Source organism: Parasteatoda tepidariorum, chromosome 2 (genome assembly GCF_043381705.1).
Source record: "Parasteatoda tepidariorum isolate YZ-2023 chromosome 2, CAS_Ptep_4.0, whole genome shotgun sequence".
Taxonomy (NCBI): domain Eukaryota; kingdom Metazoa; phylum Arthropoda; class Arachnida; order Araneae; family Theridiidae; genus Parasteatoda; species Parasteatoda tepidariorum.
The window spans coordinates 104383272-104395696 of NC_092205.1; the positions used below are offsets into that span (position 1 = coordinate 104383272).

Genomic DNA, 12425 nt, shown 5'->3' on the forward strand with positions numbered 1-12425 from the left:
TTCATCGAATTCTATCACTCATATAGTTCAGGTAGGAATACTAAAGTGTATCTACCACTACGAAATTGCAATTCCAATTCACTAGTATATAAGACATGTTAACACGATTCTATGGGGGGGGGGTTACCTTCTCACAGATGAAGGTTGACAGAGTCGATATATACTCCCCCCCCCCACAATGTCACGAAAGAGTGAAATGTTTAGGACTCACAGTTTAAGGGGAAAATTATTTATTAAATGTAATCAGTAAAGCTATAATTGAATGGATAAATTCTGAATTAAAATAATACTAAAAAAATCAAAACAATAGCGAAAATAATAATAAAAAAAAAGAATACTTTGAATTCTTTACAAAATGATAAAATAATATCTATCCATCTTACTTTCATGAACCTTAAAGATACTATCATAAAAAAAATAAGGCGAGTTATTTGTTCTTTTGTGACCGTTATTCTCTCACTTTTTTTCCATAAAAAAAAATCCCTCTTTGTGCGCACAATTCTAAAACAAACTAGTTTTTCTTTTCGATGTCAATGGAATTTTCGCATCGGTCTGATGACTTTCACAAGATTTTAACTTATTCAAGGACAAAAGAAAGGCTTAACATCGATATACATTTGTTAAAGTACTCTTTCATGGACTTGGGTAACTGATCTACATCATTTCTCATAAAAAAAAAGTAATAATCTGGTACAATTTTTGCACTTTTAATTTTCGAAGCTTTACTCATAACTTGCAAGCAGGGAGACCCGCAAAAATATATTCTATAATCAACTATAATAATTACATATATTTATTATTATAGAGTGGTAACCGTCATTGATTCTTAGTCATCAATGTTCATTTTTCTTAAACGTCAATATTTTCCACAAAAATGAAATACGCAAAGCAAAAAAAAAAAAAAAAAAAAAAAAAAAAAANGCTCGTCTCTGTCTCAAAAAAAAAAAAAAAGGAAAGAAAAAAAATCATCAGAAAAGTTGTGATCGTCTTATTACGATGACTGGTGACCCATGGGTGCAAATGCTTTTTCTTTTCTGGATTGACTCCGATAAATGCCACACCATTTCAAATCATGGGTTGCAAAAACTGTCTCCATGGATGTTCATATCCTTCCCCTATGTACGTGTTTCACAAAATACTTTTCCTTCTTCAGCACTCATATTTATATTAAAATCTACCGTCAAGTCAGTACGTTATACGTTAATAATAAGAAAGAATATAAAAATACTTTATTATTATGTAAATACATTTAAAATGCCTGTTAGTGAAAAGAAAAAAAGCAGCATTCGCCATAGCAACGTGTGCGATGACGACGCATGCGCACTGTTTACTATGACTCTTGAAGAGAGTTGAAAAGTGTGTGGACGCCATCCAATCCAAAACAAGCACCCATTTTGACAATGGGTAAAAAAAAAAATATGAGAAAAAATGAGTGAGAAAAATTCGCAAAAAAGCTCTTACACTTGCAATAACTTTCAAGCCAATAGAATTTTTGAAAAATAAAAAAAAAATAAAAAACACTCTGTGTTCAATTCATAAGCAAGTGTGGCTTTTTCAGCATGCCAAATTTCAACTCTATAATTGCATCCCTGTGGCATTGTAGAGTGGCTCGTTTACTTATTTTTTCCAACACGTGTAATGGTTAATAATTCTCGAACACATAATTGAATGTTAAATTTCTTATTCCATCGTAATTCCTTCGTACTTTTGAGAATACCTTCGTAATTTCAAGCTTCTAAGTCTCGTAGTTCTCAAGCCGTAAATCAAATTGCAACGTTGAAAACACCCAATAGACCTTTACAATACTATTTTAATATAGAGTCACTATGGAAGGCCAATATTGACTTTCACAGGACATATAATTGCGTTGTCCGAAAAATATCTGATCCTTCAATACCCAGTTATGAAGATAATGAATGGTAATCCAATGTTGTTTTTTTTAATGAAAATCCTTGCCCGGTATTTCCTACTCTAAAGATTTTTATTACATTTTTGAAAGTCATTGACCGGGATACACTTGCTCGGTATTACCTGCACTGATGTTGCTTAAGGTTAAGTGCCGCACTGTTCGGTGTACAGCATTCCCAACACTTCTGCTTATCTATTCTAATTGGATATTAAAATATCGAGTAAATATTAAAATATCGATAAATTAATAAATATATCGGACCTTCTCCAAAACTACGTGATTGCTGACATTCACCAATGAAAGTGGTATTCTCTTGATTTTTGTCTTTCACTTTAACCAACATATCAACTAGAAAAAACATATTCATTTCTGAAGTTCTCTCTTTTATACATTTATTAGTTAATTAATTTTTGAAATTCCAAAAAAGAAAAAAATATTTTGCTCTTCAATCTTAACTATTAAGAAAGAATTAAACTATAACTTTTAAAAACCGTGATCATTTAACATTTAAAATCAATAAAAATGAATAAACAACAACAGTTATCATTGTTGTTCATACATTTTGCAAAGGATTCGAGTTCAAGCATCTTAAGATCCCGCGAAATAGCACGAGGGCCAAGACCCACCTTATAATGTTTTTTTTCTTCTTCATCAAACTTAACTGTTATCTCCGTTTGGACAGCTGGTGTATATTATGTATCATGTTTGTAAGCACGTAGTCAGTTCAGGCTTTTGTGTCTTTAGTTCTATTTTTTTCTTCTTTAACTCAAGTTTCATTCTTATGATTTGCTTGGCTCTCCAAAAATACCGAATAATTAAAAAGAAAAAAAAGGACAATGATGGAAATGTATATTAAGTTGCGTTCTGCCCAGGAAACCAATTATTTATTCCCATTAATTTTTAAAATGAGTTACAAAGTTTCTCTCCAGAATAAAGTCTAAAACAGTGATTCCCAAAGTGGTGTATACCCACCTCCAGGGGTCGACGACAGTCAATAAAAAGATGGAAAGTCTCAATACTATGCACAATATAACAAAATACGTACAAAATATAAATAATAAATATTTTTTCTTGATGTTTTGCTTCATTTGTTATTCAGTAGATGGCGCCACAATAGAAAATACTAATATTACAGAATATAAATAATAAATATTTTTTTCATGTTACTTTGCTTCATTTGTTATTCAATAGAAGTCGCCACAATAGAAAATATTCATATTGCAAAATGTATATATGATATTTTGCTTCATTTGTTATGCAATAGATGTCGCCACAATAGAAAATATTATTATTACAAAACGTAAATTAGAAAAAAAAAATTCTTGATATTTTGTTTATTTGTCATTCAACAGATGTCGCCACAATAGAAAATATTTATATTACAAAATATAAATACTGCTTCGTCTTGGGCACTACAGCCTATGACTGGCCAAGGCCGTCCCAATAAGTTATAACATCTTGATCTATTCTGTGCCATGACCTTTCAGTTAGTTATTCCTATTATCTTTAAGTCGCTGCCAACTCCGTCCAGCCACCTAGTCAGTGGACGACATCATTTTCTTGTACCTTCTGGTTCAAATAAAGTTACTTTTTCACGTGGTTTTGGTCCTCAGATCTATAAAGGTGTCCCAGCTATCGAATGCGATTGGTCTTAATAACATGAACTATGTCTGGTTGTTTATACTTTTTATATAAGTCATGATTGTAAAGGGTGCGCCATTTGTTATTCTCATGAACTGCGCCAAAAATTCTTCTAAGTATCCCTCTCTCAAAAATCAGCAATTTGTTCTTATTTTTACTAAAAGTTCAGCACTCACTACCATATAGGATCACAGGTCGTAGGAGTGTTTTGTATATGTTAATTTTTGTCTTTTGTTTAAGAAATTTACTTTTTAGTTGGCTTTTCAAACCAAAGTAGCACTTGTTTGTCATTGCTAAACGGCTATCGATTTCGGTATTTACGTCATTTTTGCAGGTTACAGTAGTCCTAAGTTATTTAAAATCATCAGCAGCTTCAAATTCATTATCATTCACATGCAAGGGCAGGCATTGCCTTAGTGAGCCCTCTGTTTATCTTCATATATTTAGTTTTGTCAGCATTAATGGTTAGTCCCAATTCACTAGCTGCTACTTCAAGAGCTGCTACAATCAAAAATACATTTGAAGTTGGTGAATTTACAAAAAAATCAATATCAGGAAAGCAGGGGGTCTATCCAAAACGGATGTCAAGGGGTCTGCGAGACAAAAAAGTTCAGGAACCACTGGTCTAAAGCAATGTTTTCATAAGAACTAACCTTTATTGTAACAACGGAGTGCTTTCTAGGGGCAAAATTAACAACAGGGCTTATAGTAATATTTTATTTGTATTGTTCTCACATTAACAACAAAAATTGTTGATGTAAGCAGCGTCATCTCTTCAAGAGCTTTTTAACTATCCCTGAAAGCTGGTGGTAATTAATTAATATATATATATAGATATAGAATGTCTCATACGAGTCTTTCTATATTAAATGATACGCTTAAAACAGATGTTTCTTATCAATTTTAAGATGTAGAAGTCGGTCTCTCACAAAGAGCCGTAAAAAATCAAGATAAACCAAATAAAAGATTTTTTTTCTGAAGTTAATGGGCAATAATTCGTAGTTAAAGTACGCATTAAGATAGTTCCAAAAATTTCCAGTGTCAGAGTAGCGCCATCCTTTTAGCGAATCAAAATCTCTAGATTTTATCATTTGAATATCGTTTCAGTAAGATAAGGATACTCTTGCAACCTACTCTCTTTTCAGAACACCACTTTAAATATCAAGAGCACCAAAAATTCGTTGCTTTTTAATATTTTCATGGCTAGATAAATCTGTGCCAAATCCCAACATCCCTGCCATGGAAACCCGCTAATGTGAACGATGCGAAACTCCAGAGAACAAAGTTTTCAATACTTAATATAACTTGATCTGAATAAGTCTCTTAAACTATCTAGCCTTTAAAGGCATATTATTACAAACCGGCAGTTGAGAAGTAATTTGTTTGGGAATAATGGCCACAGACAGAAAAAAATTATTTGCAAAAACAAAGTAAAAACTTTATAAGTAAGCAGTCTGGAAATAAACAACAAAGAACAAAGTTTACTGCAACGAAAAGACTGGAGAATGAATATATCTTACATGCAGAAAAGAAGAGTCAACTTATATGTCAACAAGTTTCTACGGATGGAGCTGAATCCCTTATAGTTCCCTCCAAGAAGAAGTAAATAGAAAAATATGCAAGTGGGTCATCAAATCAACGACAAAAGAAACTTTTTCGTTCAGCTAAAATCGATATACAACCGTGGAAGACGTTATTATGTACCAATAAATATCCATTCTAAAGTTCATCACAGCATCATTTAAAGAATCATCAAAGTAAGCCATCTGGAAAGTTTCAACTCCCTAGAATCCCCACCCTATGTATTAAATATTTCGTGAAATTATGCTCCTCATTAGATTTAATTTTAAGAGAAAAAGAAAAAAAAATTGTTGATAAATTTTAAGATGTGAATATTCTAAAACATGATGAGCTAAAATGTAGAATTGCGGAATGAAATGAACATTAAGTTATTCTCTTATACACTGGAAATACGCTCAAAGTAAAATATTAAATTGGAGATCATCCACTGGAAGTTGCATTGCCAAATAGTTATAATCTAAAGATGTAAGATATGATCATGAAGTGAAAATATTAACAATTTGATTTGGATTTTGTTTCTTTTTCCTCGTCTGAAACAGAAAATTTATCTCTTAAATATGTAAATGACTCCACTTAAAGGACGCTTTATTATGGAGTCGTGCTAGCAAACATTGTAATTCCCGAATCCTTTTGAAAAAAAAATAAAATGATTTTCGAAATGTTTTGCGAAAATCATTTCCGTAAATACGCGTCTATTATTTATTTATTTTATTAAGCATTTATCTAGACAAGAACGATTACGACAAAATAAACAGATCTATAAAGGTTCATTATGCCTCACGGTTATAGTTAGCCATGACAGACGGTTACGATTAAAAACTTGCTTCTATTCATATTTCATTCGAGAACTTTTCATTTGTTACGTGTTTATTTGTTTACGAACTTTTTATTTATGACTCAAACTGCGTGTTTGAGAAAATAGATATAGCTTGAAATCCGCATTTCAAAAACGGAAAGAAAAAAACACCCTGAAAACGAGTTTTAAAAAATGTACATTGCTCGAAATATACAATGAAAAAAAGCAATTTATTTTAAACTAATTTTTTTATGAAAGAGGGAGTGTTAATTAAATAAAATAAATAATCCCAAGAAAATGAAGCGGTAATATATTACTCGATAAAAAAAACTTCATTCACCTCATAAAGATATAAATTGAGAATAACAATCGTGTGTGTCCTTAACTACTTTCTTAAACAAACATTTTGAGCTATGCTTAAAATAAGAAATTCACCAAAAATTCAATATATATATATACATAAATTTTTTTTCACTGGAAATTAAAAATTTAAGTAAGTACAGAATTAATTTTACAGTGTTAAATAACTATGAACTTATATATATTTTGGGTAGAGAATATTATGACAGAAATAAACTGAAGTTTACAATTAAAAATAAATTAACACTGTGCTTAAAATCTAATCATTTAATTTAATGTTTTAAAATTTGACATGAAAATAAATAAAAAAATAACATAATAATCTGAATTAGGTTGCGAAGAAGCAGTCACTTTTTCATTATCAAAATGACAACGTCTTCAACTCCTTAACAGTACATATTTAAAGTAAATAGAATATGTTGTTTGAGTCTATTTTAACTGCAAAATTATTCCAAAATTGGAAGAAAAAAAATTTTCTTATTAAATAAAACAGTTGAACTGTTACCGAAGTGACTACCATAGCATGTTGTAAAAATATAATCCTAATTCTGCCTGTTGTTTTGGCAGCAATGATTTTTATCTCTCTCTTTTCACATTATTTAAAGAAGCCCACTCTCAACTCGTCCAACAAAAATACGACCTTTCATCATAATGACTCCTAATGTTTATAAACATCTCAGAATACGTGACCACAAGCTCAAGTTAAATCAGTCTCTTTGAGCAAATATTGCTGAACTTTTGGTGGATGAGACTTGCATGTTAGTTTCAAATATTAATTCAATAATTGAATAGGGATGAGCGAAAAACGAAATGTAATTTTCTGATGGGTCAAGTGTTCTTCATCGTTTCAAATTTCGCAATAAGTGATTCAGTTATTTACATATTTTAAAGATAATATCAGTGATCATTTCTGACTTATAGTTGTATTCGAACAAAGAAATAGTTTTATTCCGCACTTTAATTGTTTTATGTTCGCTGTGTCAATAAAGAGCATTAATGACATGGTAGCACGTCTCCAAATTTATACTTTTATAGTTATCTGGTACCACGTGAATTTTTTTTTTCAATTCCTACTATTAATTCGCACTCTCCCTCTACATATTTATACATCTCGTCCAAATTTTCAATCGTTAATAAAATACTTTTTATTTATCCATTCAAATTCAAATGCATTTTTAAAACTTGGAGTGGATGTGACTTAATGTTAATAGAGTTTTTTTTCTCAAATATTAATTTATTCATTAAATTTAATGAATAAATTTTAGTTTTACATAGGAGAAAAAATTGTCATTATTTAATGAAAAGTAACTAAAATAATTTTTTCTTTGTAGAACCTAGACTTTAAAAAGAAAAAGCTTTAGCAAATAATGTGCTATTTTCATATTCGCTGTGAGTTTGCAACAGTTATTCAGGATCAATTTAAGCTCATCTTCATTCGTTTCTTCAAGACGCCAATATGAAGAAAAAACAACTTGTTTTGCGAAAATGAAAAACGATGATTTTGGTATTTAAGATTACTTCAACGCTTCATTGTAGTTCCTAAAAATTTGAAAAAATTGAGATTTGATTGTATGATGTAATGATTTTATTTTCTTGTGAATGAAAATATCTCGCCACATTTTGTGATTTCAAAAAAAGTTTATTGATTTTTTTAAGTATTTAAGTTATGTGTTCGTACTGAAGGCCAGATAATTCTTTACTGTAGAAGAGCATATATAGATTAAAATTACAGCTTGCTTCAATTGTGAGAAGTATAACTTCAATAATGTTTGAAGTTATACTTCTTATGCGACTTCCAACAAGGTTGCGTTAAACGTTTAACGCTACATTTTTATTGACCGGGAAATCAGTTTTCCCTCATTCATTTCCACATTGCTTTGGTTCTCACTAGCATAAAAAGAATAAAAGTATTGTTTTTCCATAAATATTTTTTTAGTTTGTTTTGATACACACATAATCTAATGGGGTAGTATTTTTTATTTTCAAATTTAGTGGATAACAATTGTAAAAAATGAGTGAAAACAATCCCACGGACAATGCGACGGATTTGAGGTTATGTCAAGGTACGTCTCTTCTGAATATTAATTGATTGTTAGGTTTTCTCACTTGAAATTACATTATGACGCACTCACATACATTATTAATAGATACAAATACATTTTCCAGGGCGAGACGATGAGGCAACCACAAGCACTTCCACTGGTTCAAGAATCCATCGGAGCTGGAAAAAGAGTCGTTGAATAGAACTAGTGATCCTTCTACGACTGCTGATTCTTCTACAAATGACGTCGCAGGTTGCGAAGTTTAACTTCCTCCACGCACTATTTTTTTGCATTGATTGTTATCAATCAGTAAAGAGAACTGAAACTTCCCTTGTGACCAGACCAGAGTCCGACAAGAAGAGCTTATATTTTAACATCAAACTTCATATAAACAAACCGCCATATTGTCAATATCTTAAAATTGCCCAATTATTCGCCTTCTAATAATGTTCCAAAAGCTGTTGTTTTATGTTCAAAAATGGACCAACTCACTTTTCAATCCATAAATATTTTAAATATACGCTCAGTTTTCAGGACTCCAAAAAACAAAACCTTCTTCACCAACAAGATGCAGAATGGTGATTTCAGTTATTGGTGTTCAAATTTAGCTACACCCTTCAAAGTTTGTTTGAGTGCACGTATGAACTTAAAACAACGCACAATTTCGAGAGTATTTCAGCATCGAATTAGATATAGCATCGTTCTTACACCGTAATTAGGGTGAAGTTGCTACCATTTTGGTGTTGATGTAAACTAAAGACATTCTAAAAATAACAATAGTTTGAAAGAGTTATTTAATATAAATAGTTTCAAAGAATAAAACTGAAAATGTGCTTCTATTTTAACCGAAATGTGTTTTGGATGAATCCATTAAACTAATTCTAATGGGCATGAAACATTAGTCACAAACAAACAAGCAAAAATGAATAAATAAATAAATAAAACTATAGCAGTGAAAGGGTAAATTAAAAAAGGGGATTTCATTCATATTTTAGTTTACATCAACACCAAAATGGTGACTACTATACTATACTTTCAGGGTTGATAGAAGTTTATTACGCAAGTGATATACCATACGTTTTCCGTTTTAGAATACCGGCTAGACATCGATGCGTACAAAATGTGTATTATTATTATTCCAAAAACGATAATGTTTTAATCAAACATTCTTAAAAATTCCTGAAAATAACCACACACATTTTAATGCTTGACAGATATATTTTTCAATGAATTATGTAAATTATTTAACGAATGAGACTGCTTGAATGTAGCGAAATAGTTTTTAAACGTTCCAGAAAGTATTCTAAAATTCATAAAAGTAATCACATTCCTGAAATATTTTCATCTTGAAAATATTTATAGTAATTGGTAATATTTGAATGTGACGAAATATATTTGAAGATTTAAGGGACGCATGAAAAGAGCAACAATAAATAAAAAGAGAAATGATAAATAAAAAGAAAACGTTTATTCTGCTTGAAAGCATAAAGAAAAATAAGAAACGGTCAGTTATTAAACTTTATTGCCTCGAACGAAAATTGAATCTGCAAATTTATTATGGTGAGTAATATTTGCTGAAAGTGATGCGCAATTACGAACTAAAAGACGGTCAGGGTAAAAAAAATAAAAGCTCGGAATTTTTAACCATTCTGGCTTTTTTTCCCCCTCTAACTAGCCTCGTGGGATAGTTGCGTTTTCTTCCTAAAAGATTTTTTAAAAAAACGGAATTTTCACTCATTGAACAACAAATGCAGTTAAGAAAGAAAAAAAGATTATCTTCCAAAACAATATTAACATAAATTTTTTAGTCATCTACTTTACTATGAATGAAACTCTTAAGGACTACCAACTATTAATGAAAATTATTTCTTTTCCCAGCAAAGTATTTTAATATTTCTTTTAAAAACAAACTATTTACTCATTGATTTATTTTGTATCGTGCTTTTTTAATTTGTGCATTTTTATATAGTCTTTTACCGAGCCATTTTTTTTCTAGCAATCTTATGTTAAAATATTTTTGAGATTAAGCTTGATTTGTAAAAAGTAATTAATTTCGCTTATAACCTAATATTAATTTGATCTCTAAGATCAGTTTTTTTCTTCTCTTTTTGTGAGAACATTGGTGGAATTTTCAAAGTTTTCATCATCAATTGCTCGATAACCGAGGGTGGGGCTTGGCCTTCTCAAGAGGTTTTTTCCCAGGCTAAACTTTTTCCTGCTAGTCCTTTCCAGTTTTTAGTTCTTAAGACCGAAAAGTCTTTTTCTTGGCCATCTATCCATCTCATATTCGGCCTGCCTCTTTTTCGTGTACCAACTGGTCTGGCATTGAAAACTCTTGTTGTGGTACGGTCTTCGTCCATTCAGATAACGTGGCCTGCCCATTTTATTCTTTGTTGTTTTATTCTTTGTAAAGTTAATAATGTCAGGTTCATTATGTTAGTGACAAAGCTCTATATTTGATCTTCTAAGCTACATACCATTTTTTTGAATTCCTCCAAAGACCTCTCTCTCAAAGGTACCCAACATAGCCTCATCAACAGAGATTTATAGAATAAAACTTTTGTTTTTCTATGAATTACATTAGATTTGCTGCATTTTCGAATTCCATCAAAACATTTATTGGCTGTAGTAATTCTTCAAAGTTCTCAATTTTTAAAATTTTCCCTACCTTTAAAAATTGGCCATAAGCGTAAAATTTTGTGCGAACTAATAAGTTTCAGAATTCACAACTGCCTAACAAAATATATGAGAAATGATCAAATGGAAGAACGCATAACGCACAAGGGAAAATAGCTCCCCAGTGTTGGCCTTTCTTCTTGACTCCACGCTAACCTTTACTGTTACACACATTTTGCACAAAAAAATTTTCTTTCCAAGATATTTTTGTATTTTTTTGAAATTATCAGCAAATTGGCAGCACAAATCAAAATACCTTATCATCGACATTACTAAAATTAGTGGGAAATATATTTCCTTAGAATAGATAAAAATGGAAATTGCCATTTATATAAAACTGAGAAGCTAAAATCTTTTCATTGTGCCTTCTTCATATTATTACTTGTGCCATTGATATTGTTTTAACTGTGCTTACTATGTTTCATTACTTTAAACTCAAATTGCTTTTTCAATTTCTATAACATTTTATCTCATTCCTTAAAATTAGCTTTCTATATCAAGGTTTTATTAGATAACACCTATAAATATGTGATATATATCAGACATACTGTTTGCTTTTTCGAATGTAGTTTTGATTTCAAATCTGAAAACTGTTTTGCTCTACAACGTCAGCTTTTTTAAGATATGAATAAAAATTTATTTTTTCGCATACCATTTCATTTTCATAGAATTCGGTTCGAATTATAGTAATTTTAATGTAGCACTATTTAAATGTTAGTAGCTTTAATGGAATTCTGTTTAAATGTTATTATTTTCAATGAAATATTGTTTCAATTTTATGAATATTAAAGGAACTGACACACATCGGGTACACTGTTACAATTTTATTCCCCAAAATTATGATAAAATAACCGGCAGCAATCTGTCCATTCGATTCACCGTAAAGTTTACAGTAAAGAATATTTTTAACCTTTACGGTTTTGACACCGTTTACAACTAGTATGGTTATAAAATTATGAATACAAAACTATACGGTTTTTTAGCCATTTACAGCTACCATGGTTCCAAAACCGTAAATTTTTTTTTAACTGGATACAGGAGCTAGGCTTCTCGTTCGATAGTGGGCATCTAACCTCCAGTGCAGGACATTGGAAATTCTTTATGCGTGTGAAACGGAATGTCAAGGCTGAGACTCGAACCCCCGTTCTGTTGGTCATGAGATCTCTCGGCTATAATATGCAAGGAATTAAGTTGCTTCATTATATTGGTGCTGTAAAATTCTTGTTATTTTACCGTTTCAAGTAAAAAATAGTTAATGAACCATTTTTCTCACTGTTTATAGTCTTATTACCATCTTATTTATGGTTATTTGATTTTTTAGTTTAAATATGGTAAAATAAACGTTAAATAGATTGCTATTTATCCATTTTTTTCGAGAAATTTCTAACAGTGTACGACAAGTGAATACTTTTACCACAGA

The 12425-nt window shown here is 30.6% G+C and overlaps 1 long non-coding RNA gene across 1 annotated transcript; it reads left to right on the plus strand.

Annotated features, from left to right (window-relative positions):
• The first annotated feature begins 8278 nt into the window (after positions 1 to 8278).
• LOC139425098 (uncharacterized) lies at positions 8279 to 11654 on the plus strand. The gene is made up of 2 exons (XR_011636291.1): positions 8279 to 8350; positions 8454 to 11654. It is a non-coding gene; the product is annotated as an uncharacterized lncRNA (long non-coding RNA).
• Positions 11655 to 12425: the final 771 nt, after the last annotated feature.